General features: G+C 36.9%; 1 protein-coding gene across 1 annotated transcript in view; it reads right to left on the bottom strand.

Moving 5' to 3' along the window:
* LOC110478548 (uncharacterized) overlaps positions 1 to 8,470 on the bottom strand; it is a 260,944-nt gene that overhangs the window by 179,455 nt on the left and 73,019 nt on the right. Inside the window, exon 5 of the mRNA XM_085568641.1 lies at positions 5,698 to 5,966. The gene's annotated coding sequence lies outside the window, so the exon portion shown is untranslated. The remainder of the gene's footprint in view (positions 1 to 5,697; positions 5,967 to 8,470) is intronic.

An 8,470-nucleotide genomic window follows, 5' to 3' on the forward strand; every position in this document is an offset into this window, starting at 1 on the left:
AGTCCAACCATGGGTCTCATTATGTTGGTAGGAACTGTCATGCAACTGTGAATGTGCAATAAGTGTAGAGGTACAGTAAATGGCAGAAAAATATGAAAAGCATTCTACTTTCAGATGCTGCACAAAGCTATTTATTCCTACTACACTGACTGAACTAAAAATTGAGGAGAGAAAATGAGAACTATACTTCATGGCCTTCTAAATTTAAACAAAGAGGATTTAAGGATATGTCTTACAACAGAAAATGAGGGATGTTATACAGTGTGAGACATGCACTTAGCATTTCTTATATTCTATCCATTGTTTTATAAAGCTCAGCAGCACATTGATTTTAATGGAAGTTTTGTTTAAAAATCAATGCTATACCATGACCTAGGTAACAATGTAGATAGTAAACACATTATTCATAAATTATGTGATTCTGTTCCAAATTTAACACCCTTACCATGGGCATGTTCTTCTGACTGTGGTCTCACAGAACATTGTACAACAACAGTACAATTGTATCTCTAGATTTCAGTTTATAGAAACCAGAAATATTTGTCTTTTCATTAGATTTTATGTACTAAATTACATAAAGTATGCCATATAAGTGATGTCTGGACTTCCAAATAAATTGTTACACAGCATGCATGACAAACCAGAAAAAAGGGAGACTTGTTTAAGGACTTTGATGCACAGCTAATAGAATTTATCATATCTTCCTAACCTTGGGTTTGGCCTCCCTATTTGGATGTACAAAATTGTTTACAAAATGAAATAAGAGGTGAATCATCCATTTGCTCTCTGTCTGTGCTACATCTCTTCTGCTTCTGGCATGACATTTCTTCAACGAGACAGAGTGAAGAAGAAAGGGAACTGGTGAAGTGCCTTTCACTTCATTAACATACCTGTCAACAATATCCATACATACTTCTGTTGACAGTCTTTCATTGCAAATCAGTTTGGTTTACCATGTAGGCATAAATTCATCCCTATGGTGAATACTGCCAAAAAAATCAGCACTGTGCAAAGAGTAATTATCTGAGAGGCTTGGACTCACTCAAATCTTGCCTGCATGCAAACAGGTGGTTTACATACTAGCACTATCCAAGTACTAAACAAAAACCAAATTGTTCTGCTGAAAAAAAACCCCAAAAAAACAACAAAACCAAAACAAAGCAAAAAAAAAAAAAAAAAAACCAAAACCAAAAAAAAACCACAGCAAGAATATTTTTTGAAAGAAGAGGGAAAACAGTACAATCTCATTTTAATATTTTAATCAATATAAAACACTCAACTCCAAACCCAGTAGTCAGGCACACTTTTGATAATATGAAAGCAAAGGAAGGGATACATTCACAACTGTTCCAGAGAGCAGGTTCCTTAATTAATAGCCCAGCTGGTGGGAAATTCACCCAAACTTTGCAAGACTTGTCTTCCAACCAAAACATATGATCCTGAGCTCTCACCTGCAAGGAGAGTGTACTGACCAGCCTGCCCCAGCAAAACTAGCCAGCCCCCAGGGGCTGATCTATGTTGAATGTAGATCTGTGGAAGAGGTTGGAGCCCAGCAATGGCTTCTGTAATGCACCTCCTCTGCAGTGCTAGAAAACCTTCTTTCCTTTGCTCCATGAATATTTAGGTACCCCAGGCAAGCTGGAACAATTTTCCTCAGAAAGGTGTTGGTTCCAGCATCATCCTGAATCAGACAGAATGAGTTTGGACCAGGGTCTTGTGCCACTCAGGAGAGCAGCCTAACCACTCTGCTATTAGGTGTTCGAGTGTGGAGCTCCTGAAATTCCTCCTGTGGGAGCAGTGGCACTTGCCATAATGTATTTAAATATTAATTGAGCAAGAGAATGTGAATGACTCTTTAAGCCTGACTAGCAGCTAAGGTGCTCTCCTGAGACATGGGAGCTGTGATTTCAGATACCCTCAGGCAGAGTAAAGAATTGAACCCAAGGCTCCCACAGCTGCATCTCTCTTTTTCCCTACATCTGAAGCCAGCCTGAATCCATCCAAAACCACTGAGGTCCATGGACAGCTAAATAACCCCCAAAACTACATTGCTTAGTGAATTTATTGTTCACGAGAAATCTGTGCCCCACTTACAACCCTCTCCACTTTTGCCTGCCTGTAGAGTCAAAGGTCCCAACATAAGGCACCTCACTGCTCCCATGGAGGTATGTGTGACCCTTCACTTTTGAAATATTAGCACTCTGTTGAAGTGCAGTTTCCCTTTACTTTCTCCTGGTGAGTGTATCAGTGGGCTGGGATTGGTCAAGATGATTTATTTTAAGAGTGGGAATTTTACATCGCCACACCAATAATGCCACCTGTATAGTGTATGATATTGCACGTGTGTGTAGGGAAGACAAAAACCTGAGAGATCTGGGGAATGAACTGGGGATAGTTCCAAAGTCCCTTAATGTCCTTTAAAGGGAAAGCCAGTATGGGAATGTCTTTACAGTACAAATTATGTGGGCAGAAACTGTAAGCCCATTCATGCCTCTAATTGTTCCACATCTGAAGGAGACCGCTGCACATCTGTTATTCCACCACAAGAGTGGAATATATTATGAATTTGCCTGTACCTATCAAGCTGAGGGAAGGTTTCACTGAGTAAAAAAGGATTTTTTTGCCAAATTGTGCATCCTTTTGGAAACTAACTGGGGCCAACGCAGATGTGTTGAGCTGCAGAAATCCCTCTTTGGAGCGTAGTTGGTTCCAGAAGAATCACCATTTTAAAACTCCTGGCAAGGAGCCGTTAACTCATTTATATTATTTTCTGAAAAGCAAGAGAGGACACTAATGCCAAGTGTCTCAGTGTACTTGCTATTTTAATGCAATTAAGTGACTAGGAAAAAAGAGTGATGCCACGTGCAACTGTGTTCCCCACCTGTGACAACTTTGCAATAAAGCAGTAAAAAATACAGTAGTATGAGGGGAAATTGGCAGTGAGATCTTTGGTCTGGGTTATCCATCCAGTAGAATGTAGCAAGGAGCAGATATTTTGCTGGCTTATATGAAATTATGTATTCTCAAAAAAATGCCTAATAGTCCTTACCAGCACATTTTTGGCTCTCTTACTACTCCCAGAGAAATTTAGCAAAGTCAGATGAAGTTAAATACTTTGTACTATCTCAGACAGTCTTCTGCAGTTAATACTGAGGCAATACAGGCTGCCAGGCTGGGACAGCCGGACATGCCTTCATCTTTTCTCTGTCGGATCTTTGCATTAAGAGACCAATTTGTTTTCTACCATTATTAAATGGTCATATATCTAACACATAAAGAAATAAAATGCTAAATGCTAAAACACTCTTACATGAGTGTTCTGGCTTCTTAGATCTACTAACACAGTTTAAAGCATGAATTGCCTTTATAAGAAGAATTGCACAAATAATAAATTGTTTTTATGCCTTCAAAAATAAAACAATTAATTTGGGCCTCAAATCAAAACAAACAAACAAACATACAAATACCCCCAAATCAAATAAGCAATGTATTTTGAGTTCTCTTTAATTTATCCTGCACTGAGAAACACATATCTTTCAGTATTATTTTAAGTCCTTATTAAAGCATAAGTATTGTCAATTTTGCAATAAATTATTTGAAACATATCAGAGCAAAATAGTTGAGTATTGTTTAGTTTATATACCCTCTTTTAAACTCAAACTATTAAGTGAAAACAACATAAAACATGTGTTTAGGCTCCTAAGTTTCATTTTATGCTTAATATATTTTTTGTAGACTAATAAAAATTTAGAACAGCTTACATCATTCATATTAGTATTTTTGTCTTCTTTTGAGGTGATGCTGGTGGGCAGTATTTATCCTCCAAAAATAACACATTGGGAGACATTTAGAATATTTAAAAAATACAGTGAATAGTAATTATAAAAACCCTATAGTTTTCATCCCTAGCAAAAAGTTAGATTAAGGTATTTGCAGTAAAAATTAATAAGCAACCACAGTGTTGCTTTTGGAGCATGTTTCGAAAAAACAAAGTTTCTTCACATGCTGTACTCAAAACGGTGTATTAGAGACAAAAAAAATCACACTATCACATCTTACCATTACACTATGATCTGCTCCCCTTTAAATCTTTTGTTATGCCAAATGTACAGGCTGAAGTGGAGTGCATGATTTTCAAGAGCTGAATGTTAGATCCTATACATGAATTAATTGTCAGGTCTATGCCATTTTTGAAGCACTGTTCAACAGGTGTTAATCTACCTGCTGATCACCCAGAAGGAAGCCTCCATTCCACAGAGGAAATTATTAGCCAGAAGCATATATTGGAAGGTCATCTCTTGACTTTTACTGAACAGCTATCCTGACATAAAGGGTTAACAAGCAAAAATCAGTGTGATTCAAAGAGATTTGTCTTCAATAAACGAGCTACATCCTTCTCTTGTGAAAGATTTTGTAAGACAGCAATCCTATACAAATACCACTGGTGCTCTTATATTAGCCAACGGTCTCTGTAACTAGCACAGTTTACAGAAATAAAAGGATTTTATTGAACATCATATTTGCACAGTTATCAATAACTTCATACACAGCCCAAAAATTGAAACAGTGAAATGGGTGTGTGCAAATGGAGGAAGAAAGGAGAAAAGAAAGAGGAAAAGAAGACGGGGTGACAAGGGCTATTTAAACACCAAAAACCACACTTCCAAGGAAAAATCTGCAGTGGTCTACATGTACACATAGGCATTGACTGTGCAGCTCTTCAAAAGGCTCTGAGATATAAAAGACATATATTTTGTTAATATTTCTTATATTTGGGTAATATCTTCTTATTTTATCTGAATAACACTTGCACGTGCAATGCATAGAGAATATACACCAGCAACAAGAGATTTTATATTTAACACAGTTTCATGATATCTAATATTTTGTCAAACATTTTATAGGTTTTAGCTTAGGGATAAATGTGAAGCTGGCTTTTCCCCAGTGAAACCTGCAACAATAGAGAAATATATATTGAAGGAAAAGAGAAACTAGGATATTGAGAAAGCCTAACAGAAATCTAACATTTCATTTTATACTTAATAATTACTTTCTACAGACCCCTTGACTGGGAAAGCTTTTATATCTCAAAGTTGTACTGCTCAGCTATGATGCTGAAAATCTCCAGATTTTTTCCTTGCTTCAGATTCTAAAGTATACATATGGTCTGTTTTCTGACATGAAACAGTAGTTTCAAATTCAAATAGCAACATCTCATCTGCCAATTCTTTACGTAAGATTTAATGGCTAAAAACATTTCAAGTCAACCTGTAAAACTCACTATTCGAGCAGGAAACAGCTAATTTAATAACAGCTAATACAAACAGAAATTTCATGTTTTGTTGTATAACTATGGCAACTTCTACAAATTACTCATGCAGGACTTTTGTTAAGTTATGTGATGACTCAGACTTAGTGTTCACCTCCCTCAACTTCCAGTACGCCATCATCTTTCCGAAATGGCCCTGAACTGCATTAGTAGGTCTGAATTTCCCTATCCAGCTGCCCGTTAAAAATTACAAACACACAAAAATTCTTTCTGTGTGTGATGGGTGTGAGCAGTGCCTATAAACTCTGACTTTTAGTTCTGTTAACCCAGATTGTTAGGTTGTGGTCTAGGACGTGGTGACAAGACCTATTTTATATTCAAAGGAGTGAAATTGCTATAGTATGTGACAAGGAGATAAGTACACCCACCTAGTTTGTTTCAAAGTGGTTCGGTTCTTCAGCATGTATTAAACCCTTCCAGATTTATCCCCGGTGGCTGGCTCTTTGCCAGGGCTTGGATTCTGTTCTGGTGTGCAGCGTGCTGAGTATTCCCAGGTGCTGGTATATTTTTATGCCTTAGTCCTTATTTACAGTTTTTCTAAGGGCTGCTTTGAAGTCTGAACAATCGCGATGCAGTGCACTACAAAGTTCTTTCCACATCCAGCAATCTTTTCATGTAGCCTTAAGTTAAGCCATTTCTAAATGAGAAAATACAAGGATGAGCATTAATAAGTTGTAAAAGGAAAGAGCCTGTTTCTTGCATAAAATTAATGATTTCAGTGTACCAGGAGCCATGTGAACAAGATATCACAGAACAAGATTAATAACTTAAAATAATCATTCACTCCATCTTCCTAAAACTCTTTCACAATGGCTACTAATACAGTACTACTTTCAACTTTATAGCTCCCCTTTTTACCAGCCCTACTATTATAACACTTGACATGCTTGGCTGCCATGGTGTAATAAAGAGGGGTAAAATGATGCATTAAAGGTCCCTGGTGCAAATCCTATTTGATATTTTTCAGTCTGAAATAGGCAGCACAAAAAGGCAATACCGGGAATTTAAGGGTCATAAAGTAGTACAAGAAACTCTGCTCTCCAAGTTTCAGTTAACTTTCTAAAAGCCAAAGCAACAATAGCAAAAGCTGTAACGATACATTCAACTTTCTGTTGGAGAACAGGCACCTGGAGAATTGTAAGGGAGGGCAGGCAGGGAAGCGGCCACATTATGCTGCAGTGTTAGCCAGCATCACTCATATGTGACTCTCAGCAGCTGTCTGATGCAAGTAACTGCTCAGTGCCTGGGCAAACAACATGGCATGGTAGCATGCTTCACACCGTGAGGCAAACAGCACTCTGCGGAACAAGGAAAATCAGAATAAAGCTCTGGAAAATCAATCCTATATTTTTGGGGTTTAGTGCATTCACTCCTCAAAATTAAATTCTCATTTCTTACAGTTATTCTCACAGATTCTTTTCCTATTAAAATGTAAGTTTCTCAGTTTAGTGTACACTTCTTTTTCAAAGTTTTATTTGACAAAAAAAAAATAATTTAAAAAAAAATTATTTAAAAAAAGAATCTTTAGAAGCATGTATTTGTGGCTCCAAAGTGCTTTTATTAGTTTGTAGAAAACATACCTCACTCTATACAAACTATGGGACTTTTTTCAACACATGTTAAATGTTTTTATACTTCAGCAAAATTGTGTTTTTTGAAGGGATGATAAATTTGAGAAGGCAGCTCTGGTTTACTGTCAAAGGACAGAGAAACCTAAAGGGTCTCTGTCCACGTACAGGATTTCCAGTTGTGGACAAACCTGAAATCCTTAGTTGTCTTTGCCTTAGGTTTACCAGATGGGATATTAAATAACTGAACAGGGCTTGTATAAAGAAAAACTATCTGTACAGCATGATGTACATTATTATATTTAGGAGAAGAAATGTACAAGTGAGTAAATGAGGAAGGGAATATTGGTGAGAGTCAAAGCCCATTCAAGTTTCTGAAATGCTTCAGTTAACTTCTACAGTTTTCAGAAGAGACATTACAAATTTCTAACAGATAGTGATGCTGTATAAGCTGAACAATACTTTCATCTGCCTCAAAAAGACATGGAGACTAAACCAGAGGAGAAATATCAGAGAAGAATATGCTCTATTTTTCCATCACAGGAATACATGTATAACAGATAAACATCCTCCCTTAGACACTAGATCAAGAGCCAAGGGAGATCCTGCATACTTGAAGCCATCAACCAGTTAAAACTGCTATTGTCAAAGCAATCTTTTACAGCAGACTGATTTGTATGCAGACCATTTTTAATAGCACAGAAAGTTTGGGACCATGTGTTAGAGTACACAAGTGATTTCCAAAAGACATTTGAAATGTAAAAATTCTGGAGGCTGCCTCCTTCCTTTCTCCCCTTCCCTGCAACATGCATACACATGCACACATGCACCATCAACTTCCACTGACATTTCTTCATTACTATGAAGAAGCTCAGGCTCTCTTGAGGGATTTGCAAAGCACTGTTCCTCTTTTTAAGTAAGGCTACATTACGTCTCTCAAAATGATTTCCATAAGTTTATATTCCATCAAAACACATGATTTCAGATCTTAAGGTGTAGAAGTAGTGTTAACAAGGTCCTTCTATGAAGATTTTAAGCTCTTTTGAATGCATTTTTATTCTTTCTGGTGTCTTCTGCTTGTTAAATTTACACAGGGCATTGGGACATTCTTTGGCATCAGAAGGTGCAGTTGGGAAAAAAATGTCCTCAAATACACACTGCTGAACTGAAACCTTTGCTTTTCAATCTAGGAAAAGGCTATCTTATATCCTGGGTTATATCTTATATCCTATATCCTGGGTTCAGTGTTATCAAATCATGGTATCTGCGGGAGATTCTATCTTTCTCTAAGAATAATGTTAAAATGAATTAAATTAAATTTATAAATAAAGTAAAACAAAATAATAAAATACTAAAATGCTCCCCTCTGGTATCAAGCCCTATCAACTCCTTTAGGGTTCCACTTGATCACCACAACATTTAGGGTAGATAGAGTGATTTATCCTTCAAAAACTAGCATATTAAGACAGAACTGCATTTCCCTCTTAACTAAGCACTGATACAGGGTTAATATTACACTAGGTTAGGATTTTAGTGGGGATAAACAAGAGCCTTTTTTTTCCTACTGTAAAAG

Source organism: Lonchura striata, chromosome 1A (genome assembly GCF_050655825.1).
Source record: "Lonchura striata isolate lonStrDom1 chromosome 1A, ASM5065582v1, whole genome shotgun sequence".
NCBI lineage: Eukaryota > Metazoa > Chordata > Aves > Passeriformes > Estrildidae > Lonchura > Lonchura striata.